Genomic DNA, 24,492 nt, shown 5'->3' on the forward strand with positions numbered 1-24,492 from the left:
GAGAGATGCCAACACATCACCGGAGCTGTAGCTCCGGCCTTCTTCTCCGGTGGACCTCACCGGACTGGTCCACCTTCAACCATCACCAAAATTAAAAACAAGGACATGATCTCAAAGTAAAAATGGCACTGAGTTCGAATCTTGCCTCAATTCACTCTAACTCCAAGTATATTGAGAGATACATGAAGTTTAAATTTGAGGTACATGAACTGAGTTGCTTCGATTTGGCCTCTAAGCAACTCAATCTTCTTGCCTATATTGGTAGGACTTTAGACAACCAAAGAATCAATAGAATTGATCAAGAATGAGAGAGAATCAAAGAGATCAAAATTTCTGGAAAATACCTTCAATGGAGGTCTGGATTCAACTGATCTTTCTCTTGCTCGTGCTTGATCTCACTCCAAATGCTTGTAGAAGAAGGATTGAATGCTCAAAAGGCTGTGGATTCCCGGAGATTTGAATTTCAAAACAGTGGAAATTCAAACTCAAATTCAAGTGAATTTCTCAGGTTTATCCTTTGCAATATGAGGGTTAGAGTTAGGGGATCAAAGCTAGCGCGAATGTGTGTCTAATGCTGAGCATATGAGACTCTACTTATAGCTGAATCCATTGCTTTTTGCACACTTGAATTCACTTTCCAAATTTGGTCATTGATGATGCATGGGTGCATGGGCGCGCATAGGCCCATAAAAGTCATTGCCATAAGTCCACAAATGAGTGTGAGATAGTCTGAATTCAGCTTGGATTGCAAGGCAAGTGTACATTTTGATTTGAAGTTTGATCCTTGCCAAGTGATGACACCATGTTCATGCCATGCGCGGCCTATGCATTTCTTGTGAAAAATGAATGAGTTTGAGCTCTTTGGAAAGGTGAGATCAAGAGGAATAAGTTTCATGTTCAACACTTTTCCATTTGGGGTATGTATCATGGAGAAATTTGAGGTGGAAGTTTGGAAATTTTTGACATATCAAATTTTTTCTAAGTGTCAAGCCATATGTCTCAATATTCCACCTTGCTTAACTTTTTATGCAAGCTTCAAATGAGAAAAGTGTCTTCATAAAAGTTGTAGATATTTCAAATAATTTAAAAATGGTCACCAATTTAATGTCATTTGGATTTGAAATGATAGAGTTATGCATTTTTGAAGTTTGGAAAAATCACTTGATCAATGGTATAGGTCAAAAGTGACCTATAATGTAACCTCATATCACATGCTCAAAAAAGTTTAATTAGCTCCCACTCCAAACATAAAAATTGAATTAGACACATTGAATGTGATTGTTCAACTTGGAAATATTTCATATCATAAAAATTGAGAAAGTTATGGCCTTGGGAAGTTGACTTTCAAATTAGGGTTTAGACAAAATGACCTATAATGTTTCAACATAGAAAATGATTTTCCAAGCAAAACTAGATCTGTGTCCCAACATGAAAGTTGTTTGGAATGTCATTTAGAGTAAGTTTTCTCTTGGAATCATTTTCACATAGTGAAAAGTGTAGGATATAGGGTCTAGGGAGACCCAGTTTTGATCAGATGAATTCATCTGGCCAACCACCATCAACCAACTTGCTAACTTCCAATTCTCTTGACTTTTTAGGATCATGGTAGACCATATATGCGTAAGATTATGAAATTTGAAGTGTCCCTTGAGAAATTTGATCAATTGGTGAGATAGCTTGTTGGAGAAGTTACTCAAGATACCTAGTCAAACTAGGGTTTCCAAGGCAAATCACCCTCAAACTCTTGAAGAAAACTTGATCAATATAACATGTAGAGAAAATTGGGGTTCATATATGATGCTCATAACCATTCTTGAGTCAATTCTTGATTGTGCTCTTTGTTCATGAGGGTCTCAAACCCTAGATGTGAACTTAATGAATCAATGGGATCATGCCCTTCCTACAAAAGAGTTAGGCAAATGCAAAGACATATTTTTGGTATTTTGGTTAGTGAAATGATAAATACAAGTATGATATAATCACAAAGTGCTTGGTGATCTCTCCCAAAACAAACCCAATGAAAGAGGGGTAAGGAGGATGCCAAGGTATGATCCCAATGCTAATGCTTATGATGGAATTGCATGAGGGATCTTAGGGTCAAAATTGGGGTCTTACAATCATGCAACAATATTTTGAAAACGATACTTTATATCCTTTGTTGCATAATTGGCTAATGCTAATAAGATTGTGCTTAAGGCCTTCAACTAACAGGACGTCTGAGATAGTAGTAGAAGAAGGATTACCTATACTACCTTTTCCGAGTATAACTTCCTTGTTATTATCACCGTAGGATACAAATCCTTTTTCTTATCCATAAAGTCAAAGAATAAAGAGATGTCACCCGTCATATGTCTTGAGCATCCACTATCAAGAAATCATGTTCTCCCCGTATCTTCAAGACATTCCACCTACAAATTAAACAAGGGAATGAGGTACCCAATTTTCATTGGGTCCTTGTGTGTGAGTGGAACTTTGGTTGCATTTGGGAAACCATTGGAAAATGCCTTTAGGAACCAAAAATCTCCTAAATAAACATTTAGCAATAGTGTGTCCCCCTCTTGCAACAATATAGACAATTTAAGTTTTGATGAGAGTTGCTTTTGCTAACTTGATCTTTAACCATATAAGTGTAATTTTGATAAGGATTATTAATGTTACTTCTAAAATGTGATTGATCAATAACAAAGATAACTTTAGGTTGTAAAGCCTTGTTTAATTTAGCTTGAAGAGTTCTAACCTCTCTTTGCCAAATGTGACAAGTTTCACATCCAGACCATCTAAACCAAAATCCCCTATCATCTTCAGTTTTGCCTTTAGTAACATCAATCATAGATTTCTTAAGAGTTTCTAATTCCTTTTCGGAATCAGAAACCTTCTTTTCTAAATACCAGAAAATCTTCTTGTTTGAGGTTAAGCGTTTAAAAGCTTCCTTGGCCTTATTGTGTAGAGTACTAAAGGCTTTTTGCAAAACAAAATAAGACATTTTATCAACATGATCATATTTAGAATGACTTACATTCTTTTTCTTCTTTTGATGAGCCATAAGACAAAGATTGACCTTTTCTTCTTCATCACTTGAGTTATCATCGCTTGAGGGCTCACTATCGCTCTCCCATGCAATGTATGCTTTTCTAGCTTTGCTATATTTCTTGTGACGTTTGTCTTTTCCTTTGTGTTTCTTCAACAATGAACAATCCGGCTTATAGTGACCTACCTTTCCGCAATTGTAACACGAGCTTCCTGACTTAATTGTCTTACTTTCTTCTTGATTTGGGAATTTTGATTGTCTTCTATAGTTGACTAGATTTTTATCCGAATGTTGAACTTCATTCTTTCTAAGGTATCGGTTATACCTCCTTACAAACAACCCCATGTCTTCATTTGAATCTTTATCACCATCACTTGATTCACTCTCGCACGTAGCATTGGTGGATGAATTAGAACTTGAAGCCTTTAAAGCGATAAACTTCTTTTCGGTGTCCTTTGCTTTCTCCTTCTTTTCCTTCTTTGGACTCTTTTCATGTTTCTCAAGGTTCATGAGCTCTTGCTCATGCTCTTGAAGCTTACCAAACAATGTTGTAATGTCCAATGTTCTTAGATCATTGGCTTCCTTAATCACGGTGACCTTTGGTTGCCATTCCATGTTAAGACATCTTAAGATTTTGTTAGTAGCAACATCATTATGGGTAGTTTTATCAAGAGCATTTAACCGATTGATTAGATGAGAAAATTGCTTTTGCATATCAGCAATGGTTTCACCATCCTTCATATGAAAAAGGTCAAATTCTTGAGCTAAAGTGTTGATTCTAGCTAGTTTGACATCATTGGTTCCCTCATGGGCAATTTGCAATGAGTCCCACATAACTTTACCACTAGTACAATGGGAAACCCTATAATACTCATCAATACCTAAGGTGACAATGATCATATTCCTGGCTTTCCAATCATAGCTATACTTTTTCTCATCATCTTCATTCCACTATGCTTCAGGTTTAGGTATAACAACACCATCCGCATCGATCACAGTTATTTCCATAGGACCATCTTGGATGACTTTTCATACCTTCCTATCAACAGAGTTGATATGCATACGCATACAATCTATCCAATAACTGTAGTTTTCAGCTGTGAAAACAAGCACTCTATTGTACGCCCCTTTAGGATCGTTATCCATTTTCTAAAAAGTTATATACGAAGCACTAGATGAACCGGTGCTCGTGATACCACTTGTTAGACGATAGTACCGATCTAGAGGGGGGGGGGTTGAATATATTAGGTATTTGAAAATTTAGCGCTTTTTAAAATTGTTTTTAAAGGTTGTGAAAGCTCCCTAGACCATGATCGTCTAAACGATCCGTTACTGGAAAGATCAGATATGCGTGAAACCTAATGAAATGACTAAGATAAAGCTAATCAATAATAATCTTAATCAATCAATCAAATACACAACTCCTTGATATAGCTACCACCAATGATGAATTAAAACAATGAGAAAACAAGAAAAATATTGATAAACTTGTGTGAAGTTAATTTTATCAAACACTTGGTGTGCATACTACACCAAGTCTTTATTTCACTAGAATTGATTGTGCAAAATTTTCCTTAGTTACAACCAAAGTGATTGCAACTATTTATCAAACAACTTTAGTGCACAACAATTAAGCGAGATGAATTTAAAAATTAGTTTCACACAATATTCAATTTATGCAGAAATTAAAGAGTTAGAGAAAGAGAGAACAACACCAAATTTGTTTAGGCAGTTTCCCTTTCGTCCTCGCTTAGGGTACGTCTACCCCCAATTCTAAAACTAGAATTGAGATATTATCAATTGCAAAGTTTATACAAGAGAAGAAATGATCACCACAAAGCAAACCTAAGTGTTGTTGTAGATCCTATTCACTTATCTCCCCTTGATTCAAGTTTAACCAAGTGCTTCAAATGTTCTGAAAAAACCTCAAATTGTAGCTACCTTATTGCAAGAACTCCAAGTTCTGCAAAAGTCTAGCTCGACTGATTTCGATTGGATATGCGTGACACCTCCGACTGTAGCTACCTTATTGCAAGAACTCCAAGTTCTCCAAAACTCTAGCTCGACTGATTTCAATCGTGACACGCTTGAACCCAAACCTTTCTTCATAATCCTCCAGTTACTGTTACTCGTTCAAATGAACCTACTGTTCTTCAAACCTTTCACTCAGCTGAATCTATGAAGCAAAGATTTGTGCAAAACCCCCCAAATCTTGGAGGACAAAACCCTATGATTTTATTCAAGAAAAACCCACTAAAAACCTCTACCCAAACCAAAATTACACAATCCTATTTGGATGTATTCACCACAACAATGCACTATGATCAACAAAATATGTTATGTGTAGTTGTTTAAACATGCAATGAAGAGTGAAGGCGGAGAGGAACTTTATGGTATATCTTTCACTTTTCTTGTTATATGTTGAAAACGAGACTCTAGAATATATATATGATGCATGTACCAAGTCAAAAACACAGCCGATATTTGTGTGTAAAATACACAGCAGAAAAATGAGTAAAAATAGCGACCATTCGACCTGTTCACACTAGGCACTCGACCTGTTCAGACCCGCAGCAAAACAACTCAAATAAAACAGGCGAAGAGACAACTCAAATAGGAGATGAGTCGATTCATCTTGTTTTTTCAGAAATGAGTCGACTCAAAGACTCAACGTGTTCAGACCCGCAACAACATAATTCAAATAAAACAGGTTATGAGTCAACTCAAATAGGAGATGAGTTGACTCATCTTGTTTTTCCAGAAATAAGTCGACTCAAAGACTCGACCTGTTCAGATCCACAACAACACAATTCAAATAAAACAGGTTATGAGTCGACTGAAATAGGAGGTGAGTTGACTCATCTTGTTTTTCCAGAAATGAATCAACTCAAAGACTCGACCTGTTTAGACCCATGAGTTACAAAGAAAATGACATGCATGAATGAGTCGGCTCAAAGATTTTATGAGTCAACTCAAAGATTTTAAATGGTAAAAAATGAGTTTTTAAGATGTATTTTGGTCAACCCAAATCATTCTCTTATGGACCTAAGGTACCAACAATGATCAAGTGCAATATTGACATATATGAGATGCTCCTATATGCATAGACACATTGAATTGATACTTTGAGCATGTTTAAGAATGAATGCACTCTACGATATGATGACACCGTCCAAAGTACACAGTATGAGCTACTAAAAGGTTTGACATCATTAAAACAAGGACTAAAAACCTTTGCCATCACATTTATTTTATCTCATCCAAACCGGTGTATACTGTATGTGTTGGGTTATAGTTTTGGATGAATTCAATCCAATATAACCCATATACACCCTTATTTTTGGTAATAAAATCACATTTATCAATGCAACAAAGTCAAAATGGAAGAGATATTTTTAAAGGATAATGTTAACTTGTGTCCTAGGGGCACAAATTAAAAACTAAATAAAGAAACATTGTCTTGGAAATTATGCACTGATTTTAATAAAATTATATAATAAATTTTTTAATATTTTTTTCAATACAAATTTACTATAAATAGGTTTGTTAACTACCCATTTTCAAATTGGAAGCATGGTATTAAATGACATCGTTGCGTTTTTTTTACCACTATGTCTTTATAATAAAATATTAACATTTAGTGTTATTGAGTAGTAATCAATGCATATTTAATTTTTCAATTTTCATTAACATATTTTACATAGTCATTTAAATGTATTTCAATTGCATTCCCACTTCAACGGTAACAAATGTTCCTGTTCAACGTCTCTAATTTTAAAAAATAAATTATTTATTTATTTTGAGTATAAATAAGTATGAATCAACTTATTCATTAATTATAATTTTAATTCACATTTATTCTAAATTAGAACCGTCTATTTTATCTCTCTTAAATTATTTTTTCTATCCATTTTAGTTCTCAATGAACCACAACCACAATAATTTTTGATCTAATTTTATGCAAAATGATGACAATCCTACTTCTATTCCAATTCAATAAAATAAATCATATTTTAAAAATGCATCCCATAATCCAAATCAACTTCATAACCAATTTTTTAAAATTCTTTGTTTATTCCAAATTCAAAAAATAACTCATATTTTGGAAATTACCCATATCATTCACCACCTTACCCATATTAATATCAATTTTCATCTCAATCAACCAATCCCACAATGTCTCATCGAGTTCAAATAGTTGGTAGTGACATGAAATCTAATGATAAAGAGCTTGAAACACTACAATTTCTCACTCAAGGCGGGTTGAAAACTATTAACCTTGGTGAAGAAATTGGATCTGCGCCAATTACGAACACACCAAAAACAAGATTCCAACCAAAGGAGAACAAAGTTCTCATTCAATGCTGCCTCAATATTTCAAAGAATTCAATTGTTTAAGTTGATAAAAAAGTATATTGTTTTTGGAAGAGGAGATGTGAAACTTCTAACAAGCACCACAACAAGAATTATTAAGAGAGGAATTTGATGGCATTAAAAGGTCGTTGGCACAAAAAGATTAATCCATCTATCCAAAAATTTGTTGGGTGCTACAAATAACCTTTGGCCGCAAAGAAAAATGGGAGCTCCGAGAAAAGCATCATTTCAACAACATATAATATCTATTACCAAGATGAACATGAAAAATTCATATTAGAGGAGGCATGGAGATTATTTAAAGATGAACCCAAATGACTCACATGTTCATTAGAATGAGGATAATTGATTGTATGCAGTTGAAATGGAAAAATTGCCCCGTTGCATTGAAAGGGAAATATATTCGAGGCTGTCATGGTAAACCCACTGTTATGCTTGAAGAAGTTGCTTCACAAAACTTATGGATTTGACACGCATTCTTTGGAGTACCGGGTTCAAACAACGATATCAATGTGTTAAACCAATCTGATATCGTCAATGATGTTATGCAAGGAAGAGGTTCCGATGTCTATTGTACAGTCTATTACACTAAGTACAACATGGATTATCATCTATCAGATGACATTTATCCTGAATGAGCCACATTTGTGAAACGCATCCAAACGCCACAAAGGATAAGAGAAAATTATTTGCCCAACATCAAGAAGGCGCAATAAAGGATATCGAACGAGCATTTGGAGTTCTCCAATCCCAAATTGAGATGATACGTAACTGTTAGCTGGGATTTTCGACAAGGGAAAATACTTCAGTAAACAGGTCAAAGTTAGAGACATGTTGACTTTTGATAACGTGTACACATTTTGAAGTCTCAAGCGAAGAGAAATTGGGACTTAGTATTTTTTGGGATTGTTGTGGAAACATTTCGACAGTGAAGTTCCCGACAACACCAAGTGCGTCGAAGAAGCGGTTATTTGGGCATGCAGATATCACCGTTAAATATGGATAACTACTTTGAAGTTACATCCTGAAAAACACGTGGAGGAAATGCAAGGCGAAAGGTATGCAAGCTTCTACATGGAGAAAGCTGAAGATGTGAAAATTGAAAGCATTTATTTTTTACTAGTATATATAGGAAACTCATTTGTAGAATTCAGAGTGTTCATTTTATTACAAGATCTCACTTACACTCGAAGTATCAACGCAGAGAAAAAATAGTCTTCATTGATAGAATGTATGAACCATGACCAATTTTCACTTTAATGCAAAAATATTTCAATTCAATTTACTTTCCTTGTCTAGTTACTTTCATCTATACATCATTTTAGTACTTTCTTTTTACTGCAACATTCCGATTTATCTCTGTCAAGATTACACATTTACGCTTTCATTACAACCATTTCAACCTAGTCGAAATTGAGTCCTGTTTCCAAAGAAAACCACAAGTTATGAACTTTAGAAATGTGTCATAGGATGCACTAGTCGATCCTTCATGTAACCTTTAATTAACATACTAGCGATTGTTTATAAAGTTCCAGCGCAAACAAATTGGCACACCAGTGGGACATGTGTTAAACCTTCTAGTTTGTAGATATTCATAGTTTTTCCTATAAAACTTGTTTTGCATTCATGAGCGTTTCTGGGTTGTTTGCATGCGTTTAAGGAGTATAAAGTATTTACCGAAAATGACACGTCCTTTGGTAGACAACACTAGTGTACAAACAATCCCCATATATGGTAGTACAACTAGTCAGACCGACAGTTGAAGATGCGGTTGTATCAACACCTGTTAGGACAATGGCTCTAGTGACATCATCCATGCTAATTGTACCGGTACCATCACAAGGGGTAAATCCCCCACCACAGTCATGAAATTCATTATTTAACCCTACGGTCGCAAGGCCTTTGTTCGGATTTTCTATGCCAATGAACAATAGGGATTACCCTAATGGCATGCCAACGTCGAAGATGGCTGACCTGCATACTAACACGTCCATGTATAGTGAAAATGCAGTGGAAATGACACCATCGTATAACCCTCAAAATGCCTCTGCATCGACCATTAATAATATGGGTCGAACATGAGGGATATGCTATATTCCCCAGACAACGCTGTTGTTGAATACTACTCCCATGATGGCTATGACGTAACAAATGGACGAGAGTAATCTTGAATTAGTAAACACTCTCACCCACCAAATGAGGACTATTTTCAACCCATTGATTACAAACACAAACCAAAGTTTTGAGTTACTAGCAAACCAAACGGGGCGAATAAATGATTTCTTTAGCACACCCCATATCCCTCCTCGACCAACTCCCCAGATATCGAATATGGGGCAAGTAGAAACGCTTGAAAATGGATTAGTCTAGGCGAATGTAGGCCATAATCAAGGGCTTCGACATGACCCGGTCCCAAATAGGGAAGAAGTGGAATACGTGGCTTAGGCCAATCCCAGACCCATGATGGTTCACAGGAACCAGGATGTAGATTAAGTCCTTTGAAATGTTCAGTAGAATAATTTTATTAGGCATAATAATATAACAAGTATGGTCTAACAGATCTTGACCCAAAATTCCCTCAATGTGGGCCTCTACAGGGCTAAATTCATGTCTCCTTTGTTAGAATATGTTCGACAAATAGAGTTACCCAAGGGTTGGAAAGTACCCAAGTTCACTAAGTTCGCTGGTACACGAGTGAATCGACAATCAAACATGTCGCCAGGTATCAGACTGAAGCGGGAGACATTGCAAACAATGAGAATTTGAAAATAAACTATTTTCCAAATTCTCTTACAAAAAACACCTTCACCTGGTTCACTACATTGCCTCCACACTCTGTCCAAACATGGCGTAAGTTAGAGAGGCTATTCCTTGAACAACTTTATATGGGTCGGTAAAAAATAAGTCTGAAAGAGTTGGCTAGTGTTAGGCTAAAAATCCCTGAGTCCATCGATGACAATCTCAACAGGTTTAGACTTCTTAAAGAAATGTGCTTTACTCAAGTCCCTGAACACGAACTGGTCATAATGGATGCTAGAGGCCTAGACTACTCAATTAGGAAGAAGTTAGACACTCAATATCTTAGGGATATGGCGCAATTGGCAGATAGAGTTCGCTAGGTCGAACACTAGAAAGTTGAAAAAGCCAGAACAAGTAAGTATCATAAAAAAGGAGAAAGTCGCTTATGTTGAGGCAAACAATTATGTATCTGACATAGGCGACAAATGTGTCTAAGAGTGTGAGGTTAATGTGGTTGAACTTAAGCCAGGACCTCCCTATGTATGCAACTGGCTAAAGTTGTCGAATGGGAAAAATCTTGTCAAGCCCAACAAGAACGAAAAATTTATCGCTAAAACATATACTTTTAACATAATAAAATGCGACAAAATATTTGATTTGTTAGTTATAGATAGATAGCTCATAGTTCCTAAAGGCTTAAAAAAATCCTCCTATAGAACAAAGAAAAAAGATAATTTTTTGTAAGTATCATAATTTTGTGGGTCATTAAACTTCTCAATGTGTTCTTTTCAGGGATTTGGTTCAGAAAGCTTTGAATGATGGCAGGCTCCGATTTGGAGAAAAGCCAAGGTCAACAATGAAGGTGGACTCCGACCCTATGTAGACCGAAGACGCTCACTATGCCGAGCCCCTGGAGATCCTGATGGTCAAAGCCACTTATGGCTTCAATATGGAAGTTGACAAGGGTGAGTAGATTTCTACTATTGTTGATTCTGAAATGCAGACGGTTTACCCCAAGGATGAAGAGGGGTTGATCAAATTTTTAGAGCGCTGCGAGCTCAAAGACTCTAAAATGATGATGTGCCCAAGGTGCAATGTTGTTTGTGATAAAGAAACGAAAAAGAAACTGGAAGGTACCAGAAGGTACGATCCTAGAAGAGGCGGAGGAGGAAGCAAAGCTGCAAGGTTCGCCTTAAATAACAGAGGTGGCCCTCATAAAAATGAGGAATACATGAGGTAGTTTAGACAGCCTCACGAGAGGATATTTCGCCCACCAACAAATGTGCCTGGGGACAAGTGGGTGAACCCATCAATCAGAAGGGGGAGAAGCAACCCAGATGGAAAGAGATCGATCCCAAGGTGGCGGCCCAAAACTAGGGAAACTACAAAGTCTAAAAGGGAAAGTCTCACATTCACCAATTTTATAAAGGTAATAACCCAATGACACATACTCAGTGGAGGCGTCATCATAGGAAGAAGAAGGCCGAAAGGGAGGCCTTTTACAATAGAAACCAAACCCCTGAGGCTAAATTCCCTTCAACTGTGTCAAAGGCTTAAGGGAAGCCTTGCATAAAGGAACCAGTCGAGAAGGATAGGAGGGAGAACAACAAAAGACCGTTTGTGAAGGTGGCGTAATACGCCAAGGACGACTACAAGCCTAGGGGAAAAAATGCCTGAGTACTTGCCTCAATCAGAGGATGAGACACCAAATTAAACTCCTTATCCAGAGGAGCAAGTAACCCAATACACACCTCAACTGGAAGACAAAGAGTCGGAGTACACACCACAGTCTAACGGTGAGATGGTCGACGATAATTTCGAAGACGAGTTTGAAGACGATTTACAGATCAATTGCTGCATAATTTCAATTTTGCCAGCATAATATTATAGAGTCTCAGAAGTACTGCTTTTGATGTACTCTTTGGTAATATGTTTTCCTATCTGCTTTGAATGTCACAAAAAGTTTCTCACTAACACCATATTATTGAAGCTTAGACTTAAAATTCTAGTTGTACCTTGTATCTTGCAAACATTTGGAAGTGCATGCTCGCTTTTTTTTCCTTTTGTTTTGAAGTTGTAATTTTGCTCGGAGTGGAAAAGTTCAAGTGTGGGGGAATTTGATCAGTGCATTTTGATGCACATTCTTCTATAATTGTACATAGGCATTTCTCTAGTTTGTTTTGCTTATTTTATTATTTTATTATGTTTTTAGATTTAAGTTCATGTTTGCCTTTAATCTATTTTCGCTTGCTGTTTTCAGTTTTAGCGGTTATTTGATATCTGTTAACTGTTTGGATCATAACTGGAGTTACGTGATGCTGTTTTGCGTGTTCTGATATGTGTTGGAAAGCTAAGAGAAATAACTCCAACTTTCACGTTGAAGCCAAAATCTGATTCGGAGTGCAGAAGTCTCACATAATTCGTTGAAGTTTCATGCTTTAGGAAATAATTTCTTTTGGGCCATTTTTGGGCCGAATTTATGTTTTCAGATCCAGTTCTAGTTATAAGTGCAATCCTTATTTTATTAAAAGGGGGAAGCTGCGGTACTGTATCACACACACATTATTCACGATAAACCTTTTTGCTCTGTACGATTATGAAGAGGAACTAATCTTCCAGAGTTTATCTACTGTAACCGAGTTTCCAATGCTTTAAGGTTTTTATTCTATCAATTAAATTTCATTTATCTTTCAATCATATTCTATGAAAATTCATTTGCTTAATCAGTATTTTATGGAATCGTTTTGATTAAATTCGTATGATTTTATTCCTAACTGTTAATCACCGTTTACGTCGCTTTATCGTAGAATCGCGTTTGTAATCGTGTTTTCTTAATTCACGATTGTATTAACCCGTTTGTTTAATTCAAAATATAGGAATACCAATCTGTCTTATATCTATTGCGCTTGTCAATCAATATTGAATCGAATAGAGATCGAAGTCGCTTAGGGAATTGGTAGGTAAAAACCAGTGATTAGACAAAAATCGAAAACCGTAGATCGACTTATTTTATAATCACTTATTTTTAATCACTTATTTACTTTGTTTTCTTAATCGATCCTAAACCATAACCCCCCAAATCAATTTCAGTAGGTTAATAATAAGTAAAGAATCCTTGCAATACAATATTCGAATTGTCGCTTCCGCTAAACTACAGTTTTCTAATGACTCATTTTGATCCGTGCGTGACAGCGAATCAAATTTACGTTGTTGACGGAGATTCTTGTTATTTTTAATCATTAGTTAAGTCATAGGTGTCAATTATATTATTTTGGCCCCTCCAATTTAATGTTTTAGCCAATTCGCGTTCGTAAATTTGACTTGGTCCGAAAACCCTGTTTTTTGAAAAGCTGTGTTCAATTTAAAATCTATTTTGTGTACTGGGATACCACCCTTAAATTCCCAAATTCATCTTTTTTCTATTTTTTATAATTTTTTTACTGTTTTCATAGTCTCGAAAAGATTCCAAAATTCTTATTTCAGTTAATTAGATTAAGTTTCGTGTTTTTATATTTTCCTAAATTTATTTTGATCATATTTCTTCTTTCTTTTTGTTTCTGCCTAATAGGGACATTATTGGCATTTTCACATTTGTTGTTGCATTAGTTCTGGCTACTAGTTTTGATTGTTCTGATCTTTTTGATTTTGATCTTGAGGTAGAGAGAGCCTTGCTTACACGCCGTAGAGCAAATCAGGCTAACACTAGTTCACCATCCGTTAGCGATTCTGATTCTGACTATTTGCACATCTTATTTAATTGATTATGAACTTGCTTTTAATAACATGGCTGGCCAGAGAACACTAAGGCAATTTGCTGCTCTTGATATGAATTACAATGGTTTATGTATTAAATATGTTGATGTTACTGTTCCTTTTGAGTTAAAATTTGGTTTAATACACTTGTTGCTAAGGTTTAGTGGTCTTGTAGGTGAGGATCCATATAAGCATCTTAAGGAATTTCAGATTGTTTGCTCTGCACCATTAAGACCTGAAGAAATCACCGAAGATCACATAAAGCTGAGAGCTTTCCAATTTTCACTATAGGGTGCTGCCAAGGATTGGTTATATTATCTTGAGCCGAATTTTGTCATAACTTAGAATGATTTGAAGAAAGTCTTCCTTGAGATATACTTTCCTGCCTCCAGAGCTGTATCATTCAGAAAATAAATATATGGTATTAGACAAGGAAATGAGTCATTGGATCAGTATTGGGAGAGATTCAAGCAGTTAGTATCCAGTTTCCCTCAATATCAGATTACCGAACAACTACTTATTCAATATTTCTATAAGGGTTTGTTACCAATGGATAGAAACATTCTTGATGTTGCTAGTGGTGGATCACTTGTTGATAAAACTCCAGTTGCTACCAAAGCCTTGATTGAGGACATGTCACTCAACTCCCAACAATTCACAATCAGAAATAATTCCGTGGTCTAAACAAAAAGTGTGAATGAGATTCACGTTTCCTCTTCCAACAAGGCTCTAGAAACCAAAAATGAAGAGCTTACTTCTTTAGTGAAACAAATGGAAGTGAGTAAATATCAAACAATAAAGTTATGTGGTATTTGTACTTCTACTGAACATCCAACCGACACATGTCCTATTCTTCAAGATGAGCCAGTCACTGAGTTGCCTCTAGCATATGCAACTAACTTTTTCAAGCAAAGCAACAATAAAAAAGGGTACAATATTCCTGACATGTCCACCAACAAATACCATCCCAATTGGAGGAACCATCCAAACCTTAGATATGGAAACCAACAACCCACCCAACAACAGTTAGTCATACCCCTACCACAACCACATACCACTCCCCAAGTTTCCACCTCTGCACCTTCCGGACCTTCATTAGAGGATCTTGTCAAGCAAATGGCTGTGAACAATCTCCAATTTCAGCAACAAACAGATTCCAGTATTTAGACTTTGCAGACACAGATTGGACAACTCGCCACTTCAATGAATGCCATGCAGCAAGCCCAAGGACCAAACCAACTTCCTGCCCAAACAATTGTGAATCCAAAAGGCCCTAATGCTAATGTGAGTGAAACTTCCTTGAGATCCGGAAAGGTTACAAAACCAGCCTCAGAAAAAAAAAATCTTGAGGTAACACCTGAACCTTCTTCTGTTGTGATAGAAATTGAACCCTCTGTTATGGTTAGAAATTGAAAAAGAAAAAGAGAAGGAGTATGTATCACCAGTTCCTTTCCCACATAGAATACTGAAAAATAAAAGGACTGATGACAGAGAGATAGATAGATAGATAGATATATATATATTATATATATATATATATATTATATATATATATATATATATATATATATATATAGAGAGAGAGAGAGAGAGAGAAGAGAGAGAGAGAGAGAGAGATTTTAGATGTGTTCATAAAAGTGGCGATAAACATTCCACTTCTTGATGTGATTAAGTAAGTTCCAAAGTATGCAAAATTTCTAAAAAACTTGTGCACAAGTAAGATGAGGTTGAAGGGTAATAAGAGAGTCAATTTGGGACGAAACATTTCAGCCCTTATCCAGCCTAAACATTCACCTGAAAAAGCTACTATTTTAGCCCTCAATCAAGCCATATCCCAAAAGTGCAAGGATCCAGGAACTTTTGCTATTCCATGTACCATTGGGGATAGTAAATTCGAAAATTGGATGCTTGATTTGGGAGAGGGAATTAATGTTATGCCTACTTCTATTTATAATAACCTTGATCTTGGTCCTTTACATCATACATGTTTAATCATTCAACTAGCGAACAAAAGCAATGCTCGCCCTATTGGAATAGTGGAAGATGTGCTTGTTCAAGTTAATGACTTGATTTTTCCTGTAGATTTCTACATTCTAGACATGTATGGAGAAAAAATTCAAGTAGATCACCAATCATTTTGGGCAGACCGTTCATGAAAACGGCGAAAACAAAAATTGACGTTGATGATGGAACCATGTCCATGGAATTTGGTGACATTGACCCGAAATTTAACATTTTCGATGCCATGAAACATCCTTTGGAGGAGCATTCCATTTTTCATATTGAATTGATCTCTGAGTTGGTTGATGACACTTGTTCTGAATTGTATTCACTTAATTTTCCATCTTTATATGGTTTTGATGATGTTTACTCATGTGATGATTGTATTGACACTAACCTTTATGTTGTATGTGCTGAGATTGATGCTACCTTGCAGGATAACATTTTTCCTACAGGTGAAGTTGTCGATGAAGCTTTTTATGCAATTGAAGCTCTCGACATCCCGTCTGCCCCAAGCACCCCATCCATTGAGCAACCACCTTCCCTAGAGCTGAAACAACTCCTTGAAAATCTGAAATATGCTTATTTAGATAGTAATGAAAAACTCCCGATTATAATTTCTTCTAACCTTGATTTTGATCAAGAAAATAATCTTTTTCAGGTTTTGTGGAAGCATAAAAAGGCGATTGGGTGGACTTTGGATGACATCCCAGGCATTAGTCCCTCAATGTGTATGCACATGATTTTACTTGAGGATGGTTCTAAAACAGTGAGGCAGCCCCAAATGAGGCTTAATCCTTTGATTCTCGATGTTATGAAGAAAGTAGTAACCAAACTCTTGCAAGCATGTATCGTTTATCCTATCTCTGACAGTAAATATGTAAGCCCAGTTCAGGTTGTACCTAAGAAATTTGGACTCACAGTGGTCAAAAATGAAAAAATGAACTTGTTCCTATTATAGTTCAGAATAGCTGAAGAGTTTGTATTGATTGCAGGAGATTGAATCAGGCTACTAGAAAGTATCACTTCTCTTTGTCATTCATTGAACAAATGCTTGAACGACTAGCTGGTAATCACAATATTATTTTCTTGATGGTTTTTTAGGTTACTTCAAATTCATATTGCACCAGAAGATCAAGAAAAGACCACTTTTATGTGCCCATTCGGTACATTTACTTACATGAGGATTGATCAGTGCATTTTGATGCATATTCTTCAATATTTATACTTATGCATTTCCATGTTTTAGTTTGGTTATTTTCCCCTTTTAATGTGTTTTTATAATTTATCTTATTTTTACACTTATTTGTTTTTCGCAGTTTATTTTCAGCATTAACAGTCTGCACGAATAAATACATAACTGGAGCTAGGAGTATCAGATAAAGGTGTCCTACCAGGCGTTGGAAAGTTAAGAGAAAGAGCTACAACTTTGATGTTGAAGCCAAAAGCTGATTCGGATTGAAGACGGCTCAATTAATTCGTTGAAGTTTCGTACTTTAGGAAATATTTTCTTTTGGGCCATTTGTTGGACCGAATTTAGGTTTTCCGGCCCAGTTTGAATTATTAGTGAAACCCTTATTCTGTTTAAAATGGAAGCCGCGATACTGTTACAAATACACATTATTCACGATAACTTTTTGCTTTTGTGCGATTATGAAGAGGAACTAATCTCCTAGAGTCAATCTGCTATAACCGAATTTCCAAGGCTTTGAGGTTTTTATTCTATCAATTTAATTTCGTTCTCTTTCAATTCTATTATATGAAATTTCATTTTCTTAATCTGTATTGTATGGGATGGTTTTGATTAAATCCGTATGATTGCATTCCTAACTATTAATCGCCGTTTTCGTCGCTTTGTCGTTAAATTGCGTTTGTAAATCATGTTTGCTTAATTCACGATTGTGTTTATCCGTTTGCTTAATTCGGAATATAGGAATATAAATCTGTCATATATCTATTGCGCTTGTCAATCGAATTTGAATCAAATAGAGATCGAAACCGCTTAGGGAATTGGTAGGTAAAAACCAGTGATTAGCCGGAAACCGAAAACAGTAGATTGACTTATTTTATAATCTCTTATTTTAATCATTTTTTGCTTTGTTTTCTAAATCGACTACTAAACATAAACCCCCCTAAATCGATTTCATTAGGTTAAGAATAATACAAGAATACTTGCGATACGATACTCGAGTTGTCGCTTCCGCTAAACTACAGTTTTCTAATTACTCGTTTTGACCTGTGTGCGACAGCGGATCAAATTGACGCCGTTGCCGGGGATTCTTGTAGATTTTAACCATTATTATAGTCTAACTATTATTATAGTCATAAGTGTTTTAACATTTTTTTTTGCCCTAACTTTCTTGTGTTCGGGTGTTTTTGCGTTTTAGGATTTAAAAAAAAATCTGTTTTTTTAAAGAAAATCGTCTCAAATTATTCTGTTTCTTTGTCGATTAACTAGGAAAAAATCAAGGATCAAAAGCCTCTATAACCCGAAATTCCTTATTTTTCTATTTTTTATGATTTTTTTTTTCTGTTTTGATAGTTTCAGAAAATTCCGAAAAAATTCTCAAATTTTTTAATTGATGTTATTAGATTAATTTTTGTGTTTTTGTATTTTTTTCCCTTTTATTTTAATAGTTTTTTTTACGTATTTCAATTGTTTGTTCTTAATTGAGACATTGTCGGTATTTTCCTATTTGTTGCTGCATTGCTGAATTAGTTATGTGTTTTCTCCTTCTTTGTTGATTTTTTTTTCTATTGAGTTTTTGAAATGGCTGACAATAGAACCTTAAGGCAATTGGCTTCACCTGATGTGAATTATAATGGCTTGTGTATTGAGTATGATGCTGTTGCTGTTCCTTTTGAATTAAAATCTGGTTTAATACACTTGTTGCCAAGGTTTAATGGTTTTGCAGGTGAGGATCCGCATAGGCATCTAAAAGAATTTCAGATTGTGTGTTCTATATCATTGAGGCCTCAAGGAATTACTAAAGATCATGTTAATCTTAGAGCATTTCCATTCTCACTACAAGGTGCTGCAAAAGATTAGTTATATTATCTTGAGCCGAATTCTATTACAAGTTGGAATAATATGAAGAAAATATTCTTAGAAAGATTTTTCCCTACTTCAAGAGCTTCTTCAATCAAAAAATAAATATGTGGTATTAGACAGGTTGACATGGAATCATTGGCTGAATATTGGGAGAGATTCAAGTTGTTAGTGTCGAGTTGTCCTCACCACCAGATTTCTGAACAATTACTAATACAATACTTTTATGAGGGATTGCTACAAATGGAAAGAAAAATTTTAGATGCTGCTAGTGGTGGAGCACTTGTTGATAAGACTCCAGCTAGGGGTGTTCAAAACCAAACCAACCCAATAGAAAACCGCAAACCAAACCAAACCGAAACCGCAAAAAACCGCATTTGGTTCGGATTCGTTTGGGTCATTTTTTAATAAAACCGCACAGTTTGGTTTGGTTTGCGGTTTGTATTTTTCAAACCAAACTAAACCAAACCAAACCGCATTATGTTACAACCCAAAGTTCACTTATCCCACATCCAACCCAAACCTCGAACCTAGTATGCCTTAACCTTACAATTACAAACAATTTTCTCTTAATCACACGTAGGGTTTCAATTTCAACCTTCTTAAATCTCTCATAGTAGTATCACACATTCTTCTCATCTTATTTTCCATGTAGGTCTCGCCTATTCTACTCTAATAAGTCCTCTATTATGTTCTTTCTTTTTTATCTTTTATGTTACTATTTTCTCTTCCAATTACATTTTTATTGCACTTTTCTTCTCAATCTCGCATCTCTTATGTTATTTTTTTCATCTTCTCCAATCTCTCATCTCATATGTTTTTTTTTATGTTTTATTATAATGTCTGATATTATTTTATGCTACTATTTATATTTGTCTTTTATTCCACTTTTTTCTAATATGGTTTTTTGTATATTGAACGAAACGTTTTTGTCTAAATATGATGAATTTTGATGTTATTTAGTAATGTATGAATGACTAAACACAAAGTTGTCGTTATTTATTGGAGTATATATGGCTCAGTAAAAATATTATAAAAAACCGAACCAACCGAACCAACCCAAACCGCATTGATTTGGTTTGCTTTGGTTTGGTTTTATTTCTAAAAGTCAACCGAACCAAACCAAACCGCATGCTTTTTTCTCTTGCGGTTCGGGTGATTTTTATCGCAAAAACCGCCCAAACCGCACCGCGAACACCCCTAACTCCAGCTGCTGCCAAATCCTTGATTAAGAAGATGTCACTTAACTCCAAACAGTTCATAACAAGGGATAATTTTGTGGTCCAAGCAAAAGATGTGAATGAGATTCAGGTTTCTTCTTCCAACAAAGCTCTAGAAACCAGAATTGATGAACTTACCTCTTTAGTGAAACAATTGATGTTACCCCTTCCACCACCACCACCATATAACCCCCCACAAGTAACCACCTTTTCACCTTCTGAACCTTCACTAGAGGAACTTGTCAAGCAAATGGTTGCAAACAGTCTCCAATTTCAACAACGAACAGATTATAGTATTCAGACTTTGCAAACACAAATTGGACAACTTGCCACTTTATTGAGTTCCATGCAACAAGCTCAAGGATCAAACTAACTACATGCCCAAATAGTAGTTAATCCAAAAGGCTCTAATGTGAGTGCAATTTCCTTGAGATCCGAAAAAGTTATAGAACCAGCCCCAGAAAAAAATAAAAACATTGTTAGTGTAACACCTGAAAATAAACCTGAACCTTCTAATGTTATTGAGGTTGAAAAAAAGTATGTATCACCAATCGCTCTCTGTAGCACCTCAAATTTGCACCTACCATTTTTGTACATACATTTTCATATTAGGTCATGACATTACATAGTCCACTGCATAGCATTGCATTGTCCTTTGCCCAAGTGCAAGCCATCAGACAAGATTAGGTCAAGACTGGTTAGGAGAATCAGTCAAGCAAGCAAGCAGGTGCATTTCTCAAGGAAGCAAGGCCCTAGGGTTGGTCCAACATGTTCACATGACCTAGGGGTCCTTTTAAGGTGGTTTGGTCAAAGATTGGGTGCTCAGAAGTCATCAGTCATTGTTCAATCCATCAGAAACCCTAGAAATTCAACTGTGGTCAACTGTGCCTGAAATCAAGGATTTGAAGGTGGGAGATGGTTTTAAAGGCTTCATTCATGTTCATATAAGTCTCATTTGTCATTTCAAAGATCAAGATTGGAGAAAATAAAGTCAGATCAAAAGTTTCCTAAAATAGCAGGTGACTTGTAATTGGAAACTGCCAAAAATGGAAAGTTTTCCTCCTCAAATTTACATCATCATACAAGCTTCAAATGAGATTTTGTCCAACATGAAAGTTTAAGATCTTGCTCTCACCTTTCCAAAAAGTCCAAGAACACTCATTTCTCATTTGTGGTTGGCAAGTTATGATCAAATCATTTTCAGAAAATGTTGAACTTCAAAGGACCATATCTCACAAACCATTTGGCCAAATTGAGTGAGGCTTTTTGCTACAAGTCACATTTGATATGCTCTATCCAAATTCTTCATCACATTTCACCAAAAATCATCCAATCAAAATGGCCTTTTTCAAGTGGTTTGAATTAAAAAGGGGAGAGTTGAAAAATGGACTTTCAAATTAAGCCATGCCCACACTTTGTACCAATTGCCAATGTTCAGAAACTACATTTGGGATATGCCTAAGCCCATTTTCGTGCAGTAGCATGCACCCCATGCATTATGAGTGGTTTTTAGCAAATTGTCCAAAAAATGCATTTTCACTAATTACCAAAGTTTGGCTTAAGTTCAATTAACAAATTGCATTAACAGGTGACATATATAGGTAATAAAAACAAAAAAACGGATGGGCATTGCATTTTAACTCAGATCTAGATCTGAAATAGAAACTCTCTCATTTTCTTCATCTGATTTTTTCTGAGAAATCTTCAAAAGACTCGTGCCCTGGTTCATTGGTTCATCACTCATCATCACTCTTGAAGCCTCTGCAAGCTAAATCTCACAACTGTAGAGCCATTTTCACCACTGTTCCATTGAACCTCTCACATGGCAGCTGTTAATTTGGACATTACCAAGCGAGCTTGAGCCACGATTCTCCCTCTATTCATCATTTGGAACATCATCGTGCATCTGTTTCAACTTGTTGTGACCAAAGAACTCAAAAATCATCACTGTCCTTCAGAACAGGTAAAAATTCGATTCACATCATTGTTAAAATCGTGCTATGCTTCTTGTAGATCCTTTTGCCATGAATACAATGAGCTTTGAATCGTGGAATATGGTTGAGATTTGAGAGAGAAATGTTGAATTAAAGTTTGGTTATCAAACATTGTTGTGCTTATTTCTTCCATGTTAGTTCGAATTAGGGTTAACCAATCTTGGACTGTTGATGAGCATTAGGAGATGAACACATTGGTATATAGATTGTTGATTTTGGTTACAATTTGTTCTTGCTGGAAAATCTGGAAAAATTTGCTGATGAACATGATAGAACCCTAGCTGAACCCGTGTTTGATCTTTGTAAATGATATTCTGCATGCGTTTGCCTGTTTCCGTCCCATGAAGCGAATGAGGCTGTGCCACGCATTCTATTGGAACGCAGCGTTCCACTTAATGAACGCTCAAATTACAATTCTGCCATTGCCGTGTCTTAATTTAATTAAATCATTTTCTTTTTTTCAATTTTATTTCATTTGGCATGGCAAACTTAGAAAATTCATAAGTCACTCATTTTTAATCCAAATTTGATGGGATTTTTTGTGAATTTCTCCTCATGATCTCTAGTTTATTATGGTGATTTTTCCATATTTTTTGCATGTGTGGATTTTTAAATGTGCTAGGGTTTGTTCATGTGTGTCCATTTTGTGTATTCCTTGCCAATTTGCTTGTGAAATGGTGATACGTAATCCAATGCCTCTCAAATTTTTTGTGCTTAAACTAGACATGTTCATGGTGATTTTGGTGTAGAGTTTGCAATTTTATCATTGCTGGTTGATGAGATATGATTTTTTGAATAGGGGTGTGACAATTTGTGTCACACCATTGATGTCCAACTTCATGATTTTAATTACCATGCTTATTGAACTCAAAATGGTCTGGATTTTTGCATGAAGATACTTGTGCATATTAAGAATGTTTTTGAATTTTTCTGGAATTGTTTAATTCATTTCCTGTTTGTTTGATAATTTCTCCCCTGTTTGACCAAATTGTTGACCTCTTGGGACACATGATGTTATTTTATTTGTGAAATTCTAATGCTTAATTGGATGGACTTGAAATTTGACATATGAATTTTAGACATCTTAAAGTTTGTCATGGTTTTAGTCCCATTCATTTATCATGTGTTGTTTCTGTTTCATGATTAATTTAAGTTGGTGCATGTTTTGATGCTTTGTATGAGTATGCTTGAACTTGCTTTGACTTTCTGATTTTCATTGACCTACTTCCCTTGATCCAAATGAGATGAAATTTGGTATGCTTATCATGTTATGGATGATGATTGATCATGAATTAATTGAAGATTTTTTGAAATGTTTGTGATTGGATTTGAGTTGAATCATTCTGTTGACTTCTATGAGCTCCTATTTGCATGCTTTGTGCTGTTTTGATCATGAAATGATAATGATGAATGATATGAACATGGGACCAATTGGGTTTGTTTTTTAATTATTTGATCTTGATTTTGGATAAATTTCATGTTCTGTTTTGATGATTTAATCTCATTTTGACCCTAGTCTTGGACTAGTGGTTTGTGCTCTCACTTTTGAGTTGTGTTTCAGGTTAATAGCACAAATGCTTATGCTTGATGGTGTGCCTCATTTGGAGTTGCTTTCTTGATTGTTTATGACTAATCATTGGTTTGTTTTGTAGGTTTTAAAACTTGGTCTTGTGCCTTAAAGCTTGCACCTTTGTGCATTGACTTGTGTTTGACTGTGTATAATTAACTGTTAACCATTTGCTGTTTAATGTTGGTTTGTCTGAGTACTGATTGTATTTGATTGATTTCAGGTACATTAGTTGCTTTAGTTCTATTGAGAACTTGCTTTGCTTTGCTTAAGAGCATTTGCATTGAGGTATAACATCCTAACTCCATGTAGTCTGGAAGACCTGGCCTGTTACTTGGCCAGGCACCTGTCTGAAGTCCTCCTTAAGAGGCAATGTTTCTGTTTGTTTACATTTGTCCTTGTATATACTCAAAGACCTCCTAAGTGAAGAGGCATTGGTAGATATAAGGGATGTGCAATCCATCCCCTGCTATTCTATGTGTCATCTGCTTTGCTCACACCACTGTGTTGATGCATTGCAGATATTAACCCAAGATCATTGTACATTGAGTCAGTGTCATATGTGTAGAAGGGTTCCCACTTTCTGAACCCACACATTCTTGTCTTAAGCTCTCCCAGGCCAGGGATAAGAGCTGTGAAGTCTCATCTTCACTCACCTTTCATCAGCTTCTCCCTAACTCTCAATGTTAGGGTTAAGAGCTAACATTACCCCGTTACAGTGGTTTGTTTGTTGAGGTTGATATGACCCCTCGACTAAAACCTAACCT

This window comes from Lathyrus oleraceus, chromosome 4, assembly GCF_024323335.1.
Source record: "Lathyrus oleraceus cultivar Zhongwan6 chromosome 4, CAAS_Psat_ZW6_1.0, whole genome shotgun sequence".
In the NCBI taxonomy this organism is placed as follows: Eukaryota; Viridiplantae; Streptophyta; class Magnoliopsida; order Fabales; family Fabaceae; genus Lathyrus; species Lathyrus oleraceus.